General features: G+C 35.1%; 1 protein-coding gene across 6 annotated transcripts in view; it reads left to right on the top strand.

Annotated features, from left to right (window-relative positions):
- Nucleotides 1-19,454, top strand: part of LOC118187688 (uncharacterized) — a 420,235-nt gene that overhangs the window by 254,129 nt on the left and 146,652 nt on the right. Inside the window, exon 4 of one of the 6 annotated variants that reach the window (XR_015038450.1) lies at nt 726-758. The exons of 4 other annotated variants lie outside the window; for them this stretch is intronic. The gene's annotated coding sequence lies outside the window, so the exon portion shown is untranslated. Of the gene's footprint in view, nt 1-725; nt 759-877; nt 897-19,454 lie in introns of those variants that run through there. One more of the 6 variants, XM_085807409.1, reaches the window with a different exon arrangement.

Here is a 19,454-nt window from a genome sequence, read left to right as displayed (position 1 = left end):
CCTTTTATGTGCGACAGTGGGTGGGAAATGATGTCAACGTAAAACTCGGTCCATACGTCATAGCCAACCAAAAGCATGGACTTTCTTCTTAAAGCTAAAGCACCATTTGTTGAAAATATCGAATAATGTTCCTAGAATATCTTGCATTGGACACGCCAGAGAATTGTTTGCGAGATGGTTTTTAAATCTCCCAAGGTGAATATTTTATGCAATGTATCCTAAAAGAAATAAATAGCCTTAGGCTGTGTAAAAGAAATAAATAACTGTAGACCGAGTTTATATGTGGGGCAGTTTATCACAATTACATAAACTGTAAATATTGTTTTAACGCTTTACTAATCCGAAAACGGTAACGTTTTCGTATTTCCTAAAGAATCGCGTTCGGTCTAAATTCAAAGCTGCTGTCAGTCTACACAGCTTTACTATCTTTCATTTACCTTCGCATTGTAATAATGCATGACTTATCAGTGCAAAATTCGGGCTATTTAAAAATATAATATGCTTCTCAGTACTCATTTTAATGCTTAATTTATGGCAATAAGAAGATTTTTCAATATAATGCGTGCTATTTGAAGTAGTTCTGCGAAATTTCATCTGGCGTTTTTTTTTTTTTTTTTTTTTTTTTGTTATTTTTTCCCAATTTTGAAGACTTTTATAAGTATTTGTGCGATTTGCTGTAAATAAAATATGTTTCTGACATCTTAAGGTATATGTTTTCCCTACAGGTGAGAGCAGGTCCAGACACTCGGGCGGCTTGCTTAGATTAATCGGGTATCATCCGGAACCCGCAACTACATAAATCTACATTCCAAAGTCAAGCCATTATACGGTCATATAAGGGCAAAGTATCAGATTATTCTGCATGCGTTGCACAAAGTAGAATATTTAAAATACAGGTAACAGATCTTAGGATACAGTACATTTCTTACTACTTTCATATTATCGCTGTATATCATTCTCTTAATTTTTATTTGCTGTAATGTTCAAAAAAGGACAGACAATGATAATAAATAATATAATTGTGTAACAATATGCGCATTGCAATCTGTATGTTTTTAACTATTTTAATTAAACTTTTAAGACTTGAATTTATTTGATAGCAGTAGCTGTTTTTATTTAGTATTAAAAAGGGAAGTGAAATTTATGTGTGTTTTAGCAGAATTTTATATATATATATAGATATATATGTCATAATAAAAGCAAAGGAAAGGAAAAGCCGGTAATGTTTATAGTTTAATCTATAATTTTGATTCATATATTTTTATCTTACATATATATCGTTAGTAAATAAATTATATATATATATATATATAATATGCATTTCTCATTTTGAAAAGAATTAAATTACATTATTTTGGTAAACTCGAACCTTAGTCTAAAAAGACGCCAGTTTTTAACGCCCTTGGGATTCAAGATGAAAGATAAAATTATTTTTACAGTTAATTTATTTTATACATCATTAGACAAAAGCTGATTTTACAGATTTGATCGCATTTCACGTCTTCGGTCTAATGCAGTTTGTGAGCTGTAATGTACTTTCTGATGCTTCAGTTAGTTAAACTCGGATTAAACTTAGGAGTTTAAAAAAAGTCCTGTTTAATTGAGAAAACATTAGTATTTTTCATGCTTCTGTAGTTTCTGGGCCTTAATTTATTTGTTGGAAGCTATTAAAGGCCATCTCTCTTTGATGTCATTAAGTGTTGTAATTCTAGCTTATCGAGATCATTATCCGTACAAGATTATTTCAGCCAAGCACGTCCGTTATCTTTAGATCGGCTATCTTTATCTGCAGTTGCATTTTCCATTATGAACATCTCATTTGTTGGCATGTTCTCTGAAATTTTCTTCATATTTTAGCCTGTCTAGCTGGTGGATGGATTTAAAACGAGCGAACCGTTTTATCTTTTGATTCGTTCTACCTGCTTTATTGCGCAATTGTCACCAAAAGTGCGCTGAATTTCACGCACGTAAAGCTTTACGTCCTTCTCAACTTGGGCCCATTAGAGCAGTGCAGACACCCATTAAAGTATAAGAGGAAGCTGTTAAAGCAGTTTTGGGTCTTTTAACGTCGAAACAGAAGGGAGTAGAGAGCCGATAATTTCTTTTCCGAATGTAACACTGTGTTAATTTTTTGTGCAAAGTCTCCAATTTTTTAAGCATCGATGTTTAAATATTTTTGTGTGGCATAATTGTTACCCTTTAAAAATTGTTTTTTAAATATACTTTTTTTGGGGGGGGTCTCAGTCGATACTGAAGATTCCCATCCCAGCACTGTTTGTAATGCAAATATCTGTTAAGATTACAATAAACGTTTGCTAATTACTTTTTTAGTATTTAAAATTGAAATCAGAAAAAGAAAAATGAGTGTGTAGCATCAAGGCATACACATTCATTTTTGAGAAATGATTCTAAAAGATTATTAAAAGAAAGGGATTATTATTACAAATGTTAAATAAATAGCCAGATTAAAATATCTCAAAGCATTAGCACTTAAACACCGAGCAGCACGATTTCCATTTTCTTTCGCAAACTGAATGATTTTGCATTTGAAACCAGCACTATGCTTGGTTCGTTTGGTAGGAGCCATATTTACTTCTAAAATCACTAAATCAACTGTATTTCAGCTAAAGCAAATGCGATTTAATAAAGCCTTCGATGTTCACTTCAAAATCACGGCTTTAAGTTACTGCAGAAAGAGGAAACATCTGACTCCTAATTCCGCGAATTCATTCGGGTCGGAATCACGTTCGTGTCCCAAATTATTTCCTCCTTTTTCGAAACCCTAGAACAGCATTCTTGTACACACCTGCATTAAATGCAATCCACCCTCCTAGCAGAATTATTTACTCTCTCAAGCATTTTCCCAACACACATATTGTTCCCCTTATTGCTTGTCAGTTGAATGTACGAAAAATCATCGAATGAATGACTTCAGATGATAATAGCATCGCATATATATCTTTCAGGTTTCTTTGTAACGAAAAGGATGCGCGTTGCAGGCGAATATAACTAAAAAAAAATTTTTTTAATGTAGTTTGAAATTACAGATGCTCGTTATACGCCGTAATATTCGGTAATAATGGAAAATGAGGAAAGTAATATTCATAAACCATGGCAATAATGTGTTGCTTTTTTTCTGGTGTATTATACTTAGTAAAAGTATGACACAAACACTTTTACTAAGAATATTTCAGTAAATTCAATTTAGAATAGAACTGTGGCTTCCGTGAAAAATGAGGAAAGTAATATTTATAAACCATGACAATAATGTGTATGTTTTTTCTGGTGTATTACACTTAATAAAAGTATGACACAAACACTTTTACTAAAAATATTTCAGTAAATTCAATTTAGAATAGAACTGTGGCTTCCGTGAAAAATGAGGAAAGTAATATTTATAAACCATGACAATAATGTGTATGTTTTTTCTGGTGTATTACACTTAATAAAAGTATGACACAAACACTTTTACTAAGAATATTTCAGTAAATTCAATTTAGAATAGAACTGTGGCTTCCGTGTTTCTCTCTTTTACAGAATTTTAAATGTGAATTTTTTTTATATCTGCGATTAGAGCCAGTTAGAGTGTACTAAACAAGAATAAATGTACTGCAGAGCATTAATATTCGGATATAGTTCTTGTCAAATGGTTGGTGACCAAAATGCTGCTAACATTTAAACCTGTCAATTTTTTCCAAAAATTTTAAGGAATTCTTACTACAGAGTTTTAATTGAAAAAGGTCAGAATTCCCCCCCCCCCGAAAAAAAAATTTCGTTACTGAACTTTCAGATATTTCCATCTCATAAAACGAGTAATGTTTATTGGATAGACAGTGAAAGTGCTTTGTGTCTGCATCCTTAACGCACTTAACTTGATGATTAAATAACTTGTGATGAAAGCTTTAGTAGGGAATTCTAAGTGTGTGTTTAACTAGGTACGCAGTGTGCTTTCCGTAAGTTCATGAAACGAGAGAAAAGGCCACTGTCTATTTAGATTGTTTGCTTTTATGCTTTTTAATGTATTCAATAGATGAATTTTTCTTTTGGCACTTGCGACTCTTGTATAAAATCAAATCGTGTGTCTTTAAGTTTAAAAAGGTTATTAGATTTATATTGTAAGATTTTATTCTGAACGAAAATCCACTCGCAGAAATTTAACAGATACGTTCATGGGAAAATTACTTGAGCGTACTCAAAACTTTAATCTTGCAAAATTAATATAGTAGAAATGGATGTGTAGATAGATGACTTTCTGTTAATTGGTGAAGAACCTATGCGTAAACACTGAATAATTACCAATTTGCCGTATCGAAAAATACTGAATTTCTCAAATCTTTGGTGTATCACATTTGTGTGTAACCAGTACTTTAACTGAAAAGTAGTTAAATGGCATTCTGTAGCTTATTTCGCTTAGAATTAAATGAATTACTGTGAATCTCCATGGGGGAAAATGTTATCATTAGTTCGCATTTCACTTTGCATCATCCTGGTCTAGAATTGAAATCGTTGTTACTGAATTAAAGCTGGTTAAGTTTCGGTAGCGAAGATTCAGCTTTGTCTGTCTGAAGTATTCGGCTTCGGCTGGTAGTATGGAAGACACGGTTTGATATGTGGGATAGTTCTACAGCCTGATACCTTAATATTCATTTCCATTTCAGTGTTGTTCTTTTTCAGTGCAACATCGGTAAGATAGAAGCTATCTAGAAACACAATTTTAGTACATATTTTAAGGTACTTGAATTGATGGAGGGGATTAAAAAATTTCTTAATGAACTGAATTGTAAGTAATTTTTCGGATTTTCAGTGTACTGTTGATTCTTTATTATTTTTTCAAGATTCTGACACAAGCGTTATTTTTTCTTGAGCTTGTTGATTTAGTATCACGCTTTTCTGGTGCATCTTGATACAGTGTGAATTTCAAGTCTATACTTGAATATGAAACTGGTATGCACCAGGTCCTACTCTTTCATTATTTTAGGTCTAGTGTTCCTGAACAGAAAATCGCTGAACGATTCTGAGGAAAAATGTGGATGTTCTGTTAGCTTCTTTCTTGTTACCTTCGTTATAACTACGATATCGTTTCTTTTCGCTTCTGTATGAAGTATAAATCCATTTGTAAGTGATATTCACATCTGAGGTTAATACACACACATATAATTTATTTACATATATAATGCAGGATTTTGTAAGAAGAATTGTTAGCTACACACTCTTGGCACCTTCAATTGTTGCATTCCTAACGACAAGTGTTCAAAGTTTTCCGAAAGCGACATGTCCAATGCACAACATCCTTGAAGCTTTTACCTTCTTAAATTTCAGTACTAGTTTATCAAATTTTAGATGCAGATTTAGAAAAAGAATATGACCCTGCAAAATACTAAATGAAAGGGTGTTACTTTTGTGAATAACACTATTACGACTGTTCTCTCGCTTTTGCAATACTAAATTGTTCTATCCATTGTTCATTAGATATTAATTGCATTTCACTGGTTCTCGTTGCTGCCATTAGCCCGTCTGTTTCACCACGGGAAAGAGACAGATGGATCTATTTACCCATAGGGATCCTTTCCGCTTGACTGTCACCCCTTCAATGCAGATCGGCTTAAAACTGAAAGGGGTTCTTACGGCACAATTGTAAAACGAGGTTGAAGGGAGAGAGAAATGACTTTTGGGGATAACTTTTGTCTCCCATCAATTTAATTTTACAGTGGTCTGTTTCATTCTTAAAATATAATGCATAGTTTATATCATTGCAAATGTACTTTTAAGTTAGTATGCTTTTGTATTCACAGTATTTTGACGTCAAAATCATCTTAAGTTTAATCATTTTGATTATTACGAAACGTCATTTTCGTTTTAGGGGACATATCTTTCCATTTTTATAGATATCAATAATTAAGTATTAATTGTGTAAGAAGTGAGAAATTTTGTGTAGTAACTAAAACAAAATATGTCGTCTAGAAGCCATGGACTTCTTAAGTCACAGAACGTGCGCAGTCTTTTAAACTTAAATAAATAAACTTGGTTTAAAACTATTGCATTCAAATTCATTTTTATATTCTATTATAGTCGTTGTATTTAGTAATTATTTTGTGAACATTCATACCATTATTTTAATATTAATAATATATCTTAACGCCCCATATATGTATATATATATGTAATGATAGAAGCACAAGGAAAAAAGACGGAGCAGTGTAGATGCGTGATTAGATCCATATTGAAGAAGAATTTTGATTGCGTAGTATTTAAAGAACTTGGCAGTCGAGGCAGTTTTACTTCCATTTTTATTTCCAATTGATATTTGTGGCCACAATCACTTGGCACTCTAGTCGTGCCTTTCCACAGAAGATTTACATTTTTGATATTGTTGAGATAGAAAGCAAGCCAGCGAAATTACATCTTAGCAGAGTAGAGGGCAAAAGCTGAAGTGCGTAGTTGTGAAAGATAGAAGCACGCGAAGAGAAAAGTTTTGGTTTACAAGGACAGTTTCAGTTCCCAATGATTACGTCATCAGAGCTGCGCCGATCATAGAGTGATCTAGAAATGACGCAATGCAGAGAAGTTATTCTGATTCATATATTTTTATCTTACATATATATATATATGCATGCAGGGTGTATCAGTACAACGGTGACAAACTTTCAGGAGAGATAGAGTACACCTAAATTATGTATAGTAACTAAAAAAAAAATCTCGTTATCTAGAAGCCATGGACTTCTTAAGTCACAGAACTTGCGCAGTCTTTTGAACTTAAATAAATAAATAAACTTAGTTTAGGAAGATTGCATTCAAATTCATTTTTATATTATATTATAATCGTTGTATTGAGTAATTATTTTATCAATATTCATACCATTAGTTTAATATTAATATATCTTAACGCCAGGCGGTAACAAACTTTCAGGAGAGATAGAGTACAACTTAGACGATGGGAAATCAGCAAATGCATGGTCGGAAATGCTTTCCTGGCGCGGTAGTGACAATGCAAAAAAGAAAGGACATAAACAGTGAGACAAAACATGTTTTATTATATTTAGTTCAGCAGAAACCTACAAATAATAACAAAAACAAACAACGGTCGTCTTTATAGAAGATGTTCAAAATGACGACCCCGGACCGTGATGCAGGCCTCACTTCTCTGGCGCATGGAAGATCTGCATCACGCATGGAAGATGCATGACGCACGGTTCCTGTCACGGTCCTGGTCGTAATTTTGAACATCTTATTTGATGACGATCGTTGTCTCTTTATGCTGTTTTATCTTTGTTGTACTCCGAATAAATAAATACGTTTTCTCACCCCGTTCGTGTCCTTTCTTTCTTGACTTCACGTCGTCACTACCCGCACTCAGAAAGCGTTTCCGACCGTGCATTCATATGTGATTGACCATCGTCTAGGTGTACTCTTATCTCTCCTGAAAGTTTGTAACCGCTGTGCTGATACACCCTGTATGTTATATATATATATATATATATATTATATATGTATCTGTAGAATTTATCTTCAATCATTCAAGAAGTACTCTTCCTATGTACATAGAGCGGAAAGCGTTTGTGCTCCTTGTATATTTTTGAAGCGCACCAATAATAGTTATATTAAAGAATAAATTAAAATGTCGTGATTTCAGGTTTAGGACAAAATATTATTTAAGAAAAATTTTTAAATGGAACAGTTATGAAATAAAACTTATGTCAGTAATTATAAAATTACCATGAAATGATTTTTCCCTTTGCATACGTTACTCATTTTCTTATCACATCTGTGATGGATGGCAAGACTTTTGAATAAAAACATATTTTTCCATATGTGTGGCATTAACCTGGATGATTAATTTCGCGTTTTTAGTCTTTTCCCCCTTTATTTCTTCAAACATTATTTTAATTTCTTTGTCTTCGGCAGGAAATTATAAAGTTGCTCAAAATTTTATCTGCGAATTAGTAGATTAGCAAACAATAATTTATTTGATTGAAAAAACATGTTATTTTAGGTGTCGAAAAAGCTAAAAAAATAAATAGCCAGAAGATAGCAGCAATGATGAATTGGGTCTTGATAGTTGTGAAACAGATTCAGTAAGTGATACATTGGAAGAGTATGAGAGCTCACTGATGACGAAAGTGATCAATCCTGATGATAAAGAGTTCATTTCATCAAAAACTGGGTAAAAATATTACTAAATAGTGATTCCACTGAAACTCTAAACTTGAATCGGAACAAACATGGTAATTCTGTATAAATCGAAGATATTCTATTCCGTGACTGTCATGTATTAAACGCTTTCGTGATAAACAACTAACTATAAATAGCTTAAGAACATTTTGTTTTTTGAAATTCGTTATTTGAGTTCTCTTAGTGCTTTGTGCATGTAGATGACCTTATATAAAACATTATATATTTGAAGTGATGCTAAATGTCCATATCGGACCAGAAAAGATATTTTATGGAATTGTAAATGGGAAATTACTGTACCTTTCTATGATATCTCAATAGAAGAGAATATTCAATTACCATTAGCCAAGTATTATATTTTACCTGAGAACTTACGTGTCCGCTCATCCTTTTTTTGAGAACTTTTAGTTTTTTTGGAGATCTGAATACTGCTTAATAGTAAAAGTATTGCATACAAACGCTGACTGCTTTGCAAAGGAAAACTTCTTGTGGAGTGTCTGGAATGTTTGTCTTGCTTGTAAGGAAATGTACAGTAAACTTTCTCTAGCGATACTGTTTTCCGGGAATTACAACGAAACGAGCAAATGCTGGACTGAATTTTATCCATTTAGTCAGTTATCGGCCATCCTATGCCATTCTCCTATAGGCGAATTTCATTATAGGCGGCCGAGCGGTAAAGTCGCTGAACATTGGTAGTTAGGTCCTAGGTTCGAATCCCGTTAACGGGCATTTTGCATGGACCTTTTCGTGGTTTTCCCCATGTGTAACGTGTATACGAGCCAGTTTCACTTAGAAAGCCCTCCACAAAGGCATCCATTCTCTTTTTTTAGCAGATAACCCTCGAGTGCTTTGTAGTAATCAAATAAACTATACCAAACCAGATATCGTTCCAGTTCTTCCCTCCCCCCACATTTCTACTAATCAAATAGGGTAATTGCTCCTAAGTTTAGCATTTGCAAACTGCTCGACTGTACATCACTGGCCCAACAGGCGTTACGAAATTCACTCGATGCATTTTAGATGGTGAGAGCCAGTCCAGATTTGTTCATTTGCCGCTCATAGACACATTAAAATTACAAATTATTGGTTCGGCTGTACTACAAATTAGAGCATTTGAGTCTTCCTCGTATATTGCACAACCTAGACGTCAAATGCACGTTGAAGTATCCGACATATGAAATAAATCTACAGTCATTCGAAAAGCTTTTGAAAGTAGTAACACTTATTGCATATCATTCCACTGCACCATTACATATTGTACGACTTGCTCATAAACAGAAACTGAAACTTTCTAATCCATAGTTTCCATGTTTTTTGTGCTACATCACAGACCATACTTATTGAAGTGTTGATTGGTGCAAATTTGTATTCGTGTTTTGTCAACGTCAAGCCACCTGTCAAATTAATGGAAACCCCTAGCATGGTGCTTTCGATTTTGGTTGTATTATTAACGAATTTCGTTCCAAAACTACTGTTACACCCTTATCCGCAATTCATAATGTTAATACATCAGTTTTCACGCATAAAATAGATGAAGATGTTACAAATTTTTTGGGTATAGAAACCATTGGCATTTAAACCTTCTCCAGACCGAGACATGTCCTCTAATGATAAAAACATTGTAAAACGTTTCCACAATTCCTGCAAGATTATATTAATAAGAATCTAGTTGAATTAGTCTGTAATACTAATGTCCGAAATTCTAAATATTACTAGCTTCCTCATTATGCTGGTCCTGTCTTTGTACGTAATACGCAACCCTTGGATACAACGTACATTGTACTATTCACGCGCTCAACTTCTCGAGTTTTGCATCTCGAACTCGTTTCAGACTTGACAACTGGTAAGTTCATGATAGCATTTCAGAGGTTTATCGGTCGACGAGGACTCTTTCACACCATCTATACTGACAACGCCGCCACCTTCCAGGCCGCTAACAAAGAATTGATCTCTTTCTGGAATACCATAACGACTAATACAATCCAAAATTTTTATGCTGCAAACGGCGTTGGTTAGTTTTTTGTGCCACGGAGGGCGTGGAGGTTGGTGGGAGCGTTTAATAGGGTTAACTAAACGATGTCTTAGAGAATCGCCTGGTCACTTGTTTTTAGATGGAGAAGCATTTTCTACTGCATTAGTAGGCAATTAGTGTATGAGGAAAGAAATGACGATTCCAAAGAAGACTTAGCCCACCAGCGGCCGAGCGGTAAAGTCGCTGAACACTGGTAGTTCGGTCCGAGGTTCGAATCCCGCGAACGGGCTGGCTGCATAGGTGTTTTTGTGGTTTTTCCCATGTGTAACGTGTCAGTTTCCCTTAGAAAGTGCTCGACGAAGACATCCCCACCCCTTCCTCCACGAAGGCATCCCCACTCCTTAGGCACATAGCCCTCGAGGCTTTGCCGTAATTAAATAACCTAACCTATCCAAAGAAGACTTGACCCCAGGTCATATTCTGATTTATCAGAAACTGACAACATTGCCGTCGAAACCTGAATCCAAAAAGATGAAACTTATTAGAAGTTACAGGATGCAGCAATATTTGTTAAATACATTTTGGAAGAGATGGTCTAAACATCTTTTGGAACTACTTAGTTATCATCAAGTACGCAATTTCCACAAATTAAGTTCTCATTAGAAAAAAAGATCTGGTTTTTCTGCAGAACGACGTAAGGCCTCGGCATATACGGAAAAAGTCCCTTGTTGAAAGGGTCTTAGCAGACCTTCGTGGTGTGGGGGTCTGCACGCTCAGCGCGTAATTGAGAGGTCCGCGGTTCGATTCCCGGCGAAGGCGTTGCTAATTTTTCATCTTTCCTGCTTCCAAAAATATTTAATGTCTCTACATCACCCACCTCTTCCTTCCCAAAATGCATTGCCTCCAAATGTATTATCTCCTTAAAATAATGCTGAGAAAAATATTCTTGCGTTTTCAACGCATGTTGTTATCTAAATGTAAGAATGTAAATATATAAGTTAATTTTTATTTAGTAATAATTCATTTGTTAATGTGTATTGTATAAGACAGTTGGAATAAATCATCTACGTCTGAAATACGATTGTCTTTTAGACAGATCATAATTTTTTTTTCACAGATCATCATTTATTTAATGGATTTAAATTTATTTGAAATAAAAATCATCACCTTGCTAATATTTTCGTTCTGTTATCTTTTAAAATATCTGCGTATTAAAATAAATTTAACTCCTGTTTGCTTTTCTATATGCATTAATCGTAGTTAGCTACAGTGAACATTAAGTAGAAAATGTAACAAAACTATGTTATGTAAAATTGTCTGTAATTGAAATCACGAGCGATAAGAGAGAAATTTTAAACGGCTAGATGACAATAAATAATAGAACACTTCCCATATTAGAAAAATTCACTGGCTGTAAATGCGCCATCATATGAAATGCGGGTTTCCAGTGTTTTGCTTTCGTTGGCCTTGGCTTCTGAAATCACTTTGTAAGCGCTCTAAAGTCATGAATAATTTATAGATCGTTTTAATTTATTATTTTCATATTCTTCCCTTGCATACGGGGGACAAGAATCTAAGTCAGGAAAAGGATTGATCGCGAGGCTGCAAAGTACCTATTTAGGGAACCTTTTATATAATTACATTTTTGGGGGACCATCTTTTGAGTGTCATTCACTTCCAGTCCTCGCATTTATTTACTTAGAGTAGGAAAATTTGGGCGCTTTTCTGAATTGTGGTCATGCATATAAATGTATGAAGTATAATTTCGTCTGGTTGACTTTAAATATTTTGTATCCTTTGGAGAATTTGTTTGCATAAATTTGCTAAGCAGTATGTTAAGTCTGTTCGAACTTGTTTAAAAATAAATTTAGTATCTGATTGAGAAGAAAAAAACTGTGATTACATTTACTATTATACGAGTACAAGAGGGAACTTCTAAAAAAGTCTTCGCTTTAATAATATTAATGATGCAGAATATGGGTTTAGTATAATGTAGATTGTATTATGATTTCCTTGGAGATTTCTAAGGCTCCATTAGGCCTAGTGTGGGTAATTAAGTTTTAAAGTAACACTGCCATCGTCGAAGAAGATCGCATCCGAAAATAATTTACGTAGCCTCACTTCGAAAGGAATCCCATCCGCCTTTACGTGAGCTGAATTTTGCTAGTTAATTACAGTGAACTAACGATGAAATATATGCTGCATTACGAAGTGTCGATGTGAATGGCCTTTATTCTTGTTATTCTTGTTGGGGAATTATTCCTAGGAGATAAGACTCCAGACCTTTTTTTTTGTGTGTGTCTATACTTACTAAATAAATCAGCTTTCGTCGTAATTGTGTGGATATCTCTATTGTATTTAGTCTTTCTGGATAACTTTGAAGTTTAGATGAATGATTAATTTCTAAATGAAGTCAACTAAAGTGTTGGCAAGTAGTTTATGGCTCTAAGATCAAAAAGTACAGTTCTGATCTCTCCCAAAGCAGATAAACCTGTAGCGGCCAAATGGCTGAAAGGGCAGAGCATTAGTAAATTGTTTCCGAGTTCGAGAGCCGAGAACCGAATTCAGTTCTCATTAGAAATTTAGCTGGTTGGTTTATATATATGGTCTAACTATATTCCTGGAAATAACTCCTCTCGCAAGTATCACTTTACTAAACGTTTCGTGGCTTTGTCGAAATTAATTTGCCCAACCTTATTGGGTGCAGCTATCGCTTCTTCGTTTGAAATTAAAACGTATAAAATCTTCGTATATATCAGCTTTATTCAATCTCGATTCATTGTTGTTTTTTCATTTAACATTTTCTATATTAATATTATCCCAATTTAATAAATCTTTCAGAAGAAGTTCAGGTGAAACTGTATGAATAAGTAGACTAGAAACACGCTAATGTGACAATCAAAAATCGTAAAAACAACCTTGTATTTAGCGTAAGTATATTGTAACACTCAATCGATTTCGAGGGCAGCTAAAGGTCCCTCCTTCCTCATCAGGAGAAAGAAATACCTGGAAAGAAGAAAATAAAGGGGAAGGAGTCTCAGAAACACGTATTTTATTTGAAGTTCAGATTTTGAGCGTGAAGGTACATTTGCCCCTCGCTCCCTATTTTTAACTTCGCGAATTTTTCTTGTCTTTTATGCTTGATCAGATAGCCTGGCTCAGTAAAAGTAGGCGGCCAGTGCAACTCTGATTAAAAATCCAGTTATAACCACGTGCAGTGCTGATAAAGACCACGTGTTTCTGAGACTCCTTCCCCTTTATTTTCTTCTTTCCAGGTATTTCTTTCTCCTGATGAGGAGGGACCTTTAGCTGCCCTCGAAATCGATTGAGTGTTACAATATACTTACGCTAAATACAAGGTTGTTTTTACGATTTTGATTGCATGAATAAGGTTTGAATATCACAGTATAGGAGATTAACATGTACTACCGTAATACATTTTTTTTCTCTCTTTTTAGCAAACTTAATTCAAGCAACAGTTATGTGAAATCTGTGATGTCTCATGTTCTATAATGATCAAATTGTGCTCACTTTTTAATGCATTTCTCTTGATTTCAGTGTAATCAATTTATTCTTGCCAAGTGTTGGCATTTTTTCAATAAAGCAAACTGCCTGGCATACGAGATTTTATCTACATTGTTCTTTATTAGTCATCAAAATCAAATTCTTTCAAGTCATCTGATCTCGGCAAAAGGAATTAAATTTGTCCATCCATTTATATTGAGAAAAGGGGGTTGTGTTCAAAGCGAACAAATTACGTTTAATGTGTTTTTTAAGAAAACAAACGTTTAGGCGTAGTAGTAGGAATCCAGTAGGAAATTTGAATTAGTTTGGTAGCTTATAAATGTATAAAATTTTTGTTTTACTAATTCCTGCATTTTTTCAGGTAACTGCTGTGTTTATGTATAACTCGCTGGAATTGTTTGAGTAGTGAATATTTTCTCCTTTTCTTTTTACACTGTATAACATTGCTAGCATAGCTTGATCTGTATAAGTATTTGCCACAATGTTTTCGACTCTCTGTATAAATTTTAGATGTTAAATTTGAATAGTTGCCATGACCCCTTTTAAATTTATTTATTCGGCGATTAGCATGCATTTTTTTCTGTGTCATGTTCATTTTACACTTTTAAAAATTTCTTGTCAAAAGGATGCATAATGCAAAGCTTCCTCGTGGGGTTACTTATTTTGTTTAATTTCTTGAACTTCTTACATGTTTAATCCATTGGAGCCGAACCTTATTTTCGTACCCCCCCTTTTCCTTGGCTCAGCACCTAATAGAAAGTTTTACGAATACGGTGATAGAACAATTTACTTTGCGCTGACGTTAACAGTTCTGACGAAAAGAACCGAGGGAAGCATTTGACGGAAATATTAGATGCGGAGTAAAAAAAAAATAACTTGCGATCGCCAATGCAAAAGCTGGATCAAATCGAATCGAAAGTAGTGAAACGTAATTTATGGGCGGTCCTTTTACGCTGAATCCCGTTGTTGTCGATCATTCTGAGGAAACATAAATCAAGCCCTTCCTCCTTCCACCCCCAGTCTTTCTTAAGCTTTTTCATTATTTTCATTTTTTCATTACTTTTGGAGGTGAAGTCCAGATCAAAATGCCAATAACAGAAGAAAAACGTTTTCGCGAAGTGTTGCTCGAGCCATGATGGATAGCCAATCCGGAGCCTGGTTTGCCCTCCGCCATGTGACTGATTGCTCTGCACTCCTTAGGTTTCCTTTCTTTTCATCATCTTTTTTTAACTCATCTTAACCCGCTTGCCATGTTGCTAAACAATTGCTGCTGTTGTATTTCTGGCTTGTTTAGAATACTAGCTAATGTCTTGTGTTGTTTAACTCTACGGTTGTGTTCTCGATAATAAAGAAACAACTTCCGAACTTCTTTTTAAAGAAGATTCTTTGTTATCTAATCTATTCGCACATCTGATCGAGGTTATGCTGAGTCTCTGAGATCAGACTGAATTTTAAGCTGGTACTGTTTACTTGATATGTGCCAGCTTTTTGGTTTTTAAATGAATGAATGATTAGGCAAAGAATTAAGTCTAGAACTGTATTAAGTCTTAGCAGGATTTAAATGTCGGACGTTTCTCTCAGTATACTTGCAGTGCTATTTTTCGCCCGTTGCTCTTTAAAAGCACGTTTTAATCCCTTAGATCTTCTCATATGAATTATATCTCATTTTTATACAATATATATATATATATATATATATATATACAGGGTGATTATAATTAAAGTTTAAGTTTCAAAACGCTATAAAAAAAGAACCACTCATGAAAATGACGTCAAATTTGAAAGGAATGTTATTGAAGAAGGCGGAAAGCGTATGGCAGAAGAAAAAATTTAGTTTCAAAAGTTAGCAACAGATGGCGCTGCAAGCGGAAGAAGACGTAAATTAAAATGTTAGTTAAATTTCAGTGTTATAAAGCCGTCAGGTACCAGGCTGTTCCTCATTTTGCGTCTCAGACGTTCGCCATGGGTGTTTCACTGCAGGACCGCGCTCTGCTGGTAAAGCTGTATTACAAGAATGATGATTGTGCAAGAGTAGCTCTGCAAAAATTCAGGACACTGAAGGGTATAAAAGAAGGCATTGGTCCAATGAGTGTCGTATGTCTAAAGAAAATGATGCAAAAATTCGAAGCGACAGGTTCGTTTGATGTGCAATCTGGTAGAAGGAGAAAACGAGTGCATTCGACGGTAGTTGAAGAAGTGGCCCCAGCATTACAGGAGGGGTCGGCCGGTGGTGTGCAACCGTGCAGTGCACGAGGAATTGCCCGAACATTGGACAGGCCTACGAGCACGGTGCTGAAAATTGTACGAAACATCCTGCAATGCTATCCGTACAAAATTGGCTATGTGCAGGATTTGCTTCCGTCTGACCTGACAGCTAGGGAGACGTTTGCGTTAGAATTCCTGGCTCGCATGGAAATGGATAATGAATGGCCGTGGAAAATTTTGTGGATAGATGAAGCCCATTTCTATCTGACAGGATACGTGAATACCCAGAATTGTCGAATACGGGCAACAGAAAATCCATTGGCAAAGCACCCCGTACCACTTCATCCTGAAAAGGTCACTGTATGGTGTGGCTTTACGGCATCATTCATCCTACAACCATATTTTTTCGAGCAGACGGGTGCTTCCGATCCTGTTACCGCAACCGTCACTGGTCAGAGGTATGCGTCTCTTTTGCGCAACCACGTGATTCCAGCTCTGCAACAGCATGGATGTGTGGATGAAATCATTTTTATGCAAGATGGCGCTCCTCTGCACATTGCACATCACGTGAAGCAGCTGCTGAGGCGCCATTTCGGAAATGCTCGAATTATCAGCCGTCATTTCCCTACAGCCTGGCCGTCCCGATCGCCTGATCTTACTCCGTGTGATTTCTGGCTGTGGGGATATCTGAAGGATGTTGTGTTCCGTGCTCCAATTGCAAATTAGCGGAATTAAAGGCACGCATTTCACAACACATTCTGAACATCACCCCAGAGACACTGCGATTCGTTGTGGAACATGCTGTTTGTCGCTTTCAACTTGTTGCACACAATGGTGGACACCATATTGAACATGTTTTGCGCCAGTCTCGTGACAGTTCCGAACTTCTTTGATGAATGGTTCTTATGCGGTACGTCGCCGCAAAACTCATGAAACCGATTTGTCCCTTTCGATGTGATATGTACAGTCATGCAAATAAAATTATTCAACAATTCTAATTTGTCAATACGTTTTAATGTGTAACTTCCACCTTAGCCGTTGTTTTACGAATCATTTCTCGTCGTGATTCGGCCGCTTACAGCGCCATCTGTGGCTAACTTTCAAAACTAAATTTTTTCTTCTGCCATACGCTTTCCGCCTTCTTCAATAACATTCCTTTCAAATTTCACATCATTTTCATCAGTGGTTCTTTTTTTATAGCGTTTTTAAACTTAAACTTTAATTATAATCACCCTGTATATATATATATATATATATATTTCGGCTACATTTTTCATTTAAGTGGAGGAAAAAGTAAGTTATTAAGAGTCCGAGTTTAGCGAATCTGGTATACATCAAAAAGTAATAGTTTTTTAACTGAAACTGCCTCGTAAAAGCATCAAGCGTTTCTTTAGGTTCTCTAGCAGAACTATTGAGTGTGTTTGTCTTTTGCCATTTGATTTTTTCTCACATACTTTCATTTTGCTACACTGAATATTTAGGAATTACGCTACGAAAGCTTAGCTACGAAAAGCTTCCCGATTAAATTCTTTCTGGTATTTAGTTCATGTCTGAGTACTTATTACTTCATTTATATGAGCTTCCTTGAAATTACACTGCAGAGTTATTAAAGTCTTACTACTTACGGATATGTACTTAGGCACAGCACTGGGGGGGTATAAAATACACGGACTCGTTCCAACTGTCAGAAATAGCAGCCTGTGCTGTCCTAAACAGTTGTGGCTTAGGCCAGCCGAGGGGCGCGACGGCCAGAAGGCAGGTTCTTGAGTAGGCTTCCCTTCCGTTTGTGGTCTCCGCACGTCTCGACATGGTGACCTTCGGTTGCTGCTTCGGCGAAAGTTGCTAAGAGAGAATTTAAATTTTGAAACACTGCTGCAGTGAAGAGGGATCCTGTAGCTCGTGATTTATGAATACACAGCGAGAATTCCCTTTTGGGGATTTTTTTTGACGACTTCCCTGCCTCCCGCCTAATACGGAGGTACAGAAAACATGTGGTGTCCGTCCACTTAGTGCTAGAATCTTTAGATAGCGCAATACGCAACTTAAACCGATTTACCGCTTACATTTATGCTAAATATATTTTGCAGTTTTTACGCGGTATTTATATTTAATAGATTTGAATTTGAAATAATCAGATGATATACCCGTGCAAAATTTCCAAATGCAGGCGTTTTTAAATCCATTCGAAATTTGTTGCATAATATAATGTGTCGACAAGCTCATACCATAATAATAAAGCCTCGAGAATCCCAAACTTCATGATATACGTATTGGAAGAGGCTGTGGATTTTCTTTGATAGCGTATGTCAGAGAATTTTGCTAGCTTCTTAACATTTGATAAAATTCAAATTTGGATTGGCATTCATTGAGCATCTGACATGAGTGTGTGAAAAGGCATGAAGCTTTTATCTAAAATAAGCACCATTCTAACGTTAAATTTTGTTTCATTTTACAGTCCTTCCTTACATACTTCAGTATTTGTGTTAAGTATTATTTAGAAACTGACAGTATGTACATGTTTTCTATATCTTAAAAAAGCGTTGCAATTATAACGAGAATAAATATTTTTTTTTTTTAATTTGCGGGAAGTATATTCAACGAAAATAAAACTGTGAAGAAAGAGTTCTTAAGTTGATGAAATTGTATTTAAGTAATAAGTTCCAGGACCCAAAATTAAAATGTGTAAAGTCTGTGAAAGCCAACACTTAATAAATAAATAAATAAATGCAAATAAACGCAATGATATAAAATGTGTCAAATTAACTGAAAGCATGTGTTAGGCCAAACAGTACTTCCTACTTCACCTGTCTTCATTGATTTGAACATATATCGTAAAGAATTGGCTTGCAGACACCAGTGTTGCACATTGTAGGCACAAAACTGCAAATCGAAAGGAAATATAATGTTCGAAAACCGTAAAAATATAATATACTAAAGGGCATTAGAGAATATATAATCTGAAAAAACTTGCTAGTGCTTATCAGATGTCTGGAAATTGGGATAAACATACAAACCTGAAAAGCCGCTCGTGTTTCCAAGCGCAAACAATTAGATTAACTGTAGTTAATATTAAGTAAATAAAACCTTACCTCCTCTCACAAAGAAAAGCGCAAGTGAATATTCATTCGAGCACTATTAATATAATAATTATAAGATAAACACATGAAAACATGCAAAACAAAACAGCAACGAGTATATACGCACAATCAGCTAAGACCAATTGAGCCCGTTCACAAAAGAGCCTTAACACTTTTGTTCGTGTTTGAGCCGTACAGGGGAATATTTAATAATAAATTCCTGATTTTCTCGATCGGAAAATTTTCATTCATCTCCTTTGAAACACAGTCTGTGTTTTAGTGGAACCTTTCTAACGTCGTTTTCCACATTTCCAAGATATACCACTAGACAGTTTGTCTCTCAAAATCTTAGCCATTAATTTTATTTAATAATAATTTTGAAGCCATAATATAACTTTAATTTCATCTTTTTCAATATTAAAGTGCCAGGTTTTGAGAACATTTGTATATTATAAATCTACATCAAATTCGGTGTAAAAGGCTGCAGCTAGAAATTGATTTGAAAG

The sequence above is a fragment of the Stegodyphus dumicola genome, chromosome X1 (genome assembly GCF_044657685.1).
Source record: "Stegodyphus dumicola isolate Sdum_Otavi_A_Nest chromosome X1, ASM4465768v1".
NCBI classification, from domain to species: domain Eukaryota; kingdom Metazoa; phylum Arthropoda; class Arachnida; order Araneae; family Eresidae; genus Stegodyphus; species Stegodyphus dumicola.
This window is presented reverse-complemented; position numbering and strand designations above follow the sequence as displayed.